This window comes from Orycteropus afer, unplaced genomic scaffold, assembly GCF_000298275.1.
Source record: "Orycteropus afer afer isolate SDZICR_OR568_19922 unplaced genomic scaffold, OryAfe1.0 scaffold01217, whole genome shotgun sequence".
Lineage (NCBI taxonomy): Eukaryota > Metazoa > Chordata > Mammalia > Tubulidentata > Orycteropodidae > Orycteropus > Orycteropus afer.
This window is the reverse complement of record NW_006922804.1, coordinates 153,933-155,028: the sequence shown is the minus strand read 5'-3', so window position 1 is coordinate 155,028 and position 1,096 is coordinate 153,933.

Sequence of the window (1,096 nt, the reverse complement as noted above, 5' to 3'; positions counted from 1 at the left end):
TCAGTGTATGAATGGCCTGCTGTTGAAAAATGATCATACATGATGAGACAGGTAACACATAATACATATATTCTATAGAGTATATGTACTACCAGAAGAATGGAAAAATCTGTCTTGGAAGAAGTGCAGTTGGAATGTCCTTTAGAACAAAAATGGCCAGGCTTTATCTCTCGTGCTTTGGTCATGTTATCAGGGAGTACCATTTCCTGGAGAAGAACATCATGCTTGGTAAAGTAGATTGTCGGAGAAAAAGAGGAAGGCTAAAGATGTGATGGATTGACACAGTGACTGCAATGATGGACTTAAGCATGGTAATTGTTGTGAGGACCTGGCAGCATTTCATTCTGTTTTACATGGAGTTGCTATGAGTTGAACTGACTTGATGGCATTTAGCAGATAGTATAGAGTATATACTATGTCTATTTGCATAATTAAGAAGGAAATATGAGAGCTTCCATCAGAATATTAGCAGGAACACACTGATTAAAATCTATTTCTGCACAATCCATCCTGATTTTATCATACTTCATCTCAAAAATCTCTACTCACTGAATTGTAAGTTTTAAGAGGACAGAAATTTGGTTTATTTTGTTTTTTATGGGTCACTATACCATGTCATTTGGATCCAAATAAATTTATTGATAACAGACATGAGTCTTAGTTTATTCATTAATACAAATAATACCACTACCAAAAGCTAAGGAAGGTAAAATACTCCAAAATGCTTAAAGTTCTCAAGAGGGGGAATGATATCTAGTACATACTTAATAAGTTTCAGAAACTACGTTTTTAATCCCAAGAGCACAACACAATGTAGATAGCTCCTAAATAAGGGATAAATAAATTTATGTTAGTTGTCTGCAAATGCTATAAAAAAAACCCTTGGAACATACCAGTTGATGTTGAGTGGATTCCAAATGGCAGCACCATCAGAGTAGAACTGTGCTCCACAGGGCTTTCAATGGCTGATTTTTTGGCATTAGAATGCAGGCCTTTTTCTGAAGCACCATTGGGTGGACTGGCACAATCAAGGTTTGGGTAAGCAGTGGAGCATATTAGCTCTTTCACTACCTAGGGACTCCACTTTGACCATAGC